Source organism: Nannospalax galili, unplaced genomic scaffold (genome assembly GCF_000622305.1).
Source record: "Nannospalax galili isolate Female #2095 unplaced genomic scaffold, S.galili_v1.0 scaffold364, whole genome shotgun sequence".
Lineage (NCBI taxonomy): Eukaryota > Metazoa > Chordata > Mammalia > Rodentia > Spalacidae > Nannospalax > Nannospalax galili.
The window spans coordinates 13717-14132 of record NW_008352752.1 but is presented as its reverse complement, the minus strand read 5'-3'; positions in this window follow the sequence as shown (position 1 = coordinate 14132).

The window sequence follows — 416 nt, the reverse complement described above, 5'->3', positions numbered from 1 at the left end:
TGTTCCAGTTTCCCCACCCACTTCACTAAGCTTGCTCTTTCCTATAACCCTCAGCCTCAGCCTTCATGGGTCCCCTTAGTCTTACTTTTTTTCCTTTTTACCTCATCATTTTCCTACCTTCTTCTACTTCATACCTACAACCTTCCATGGATTTAATATCTCTAAAATCTGTGGACCCTGACACCGTCCCAACTTTCCCTCCTACCGACTTTACTCGGTTCAATTCTATTACTTTTCAGAGTCTATATCATACTTAATCCTTATTTTTGCCTACCCTACTTCCCGCTCACTCATAATCCTATTAACAAAAGTCTGACTGTACTAGATACAGTCTTCCAGCAGTTACCCACCCAAAGGCAGCAATGCTGGTGATTGGCTAGCACAAGATTTACATGGTGGTAATATCTGGCAGCTCG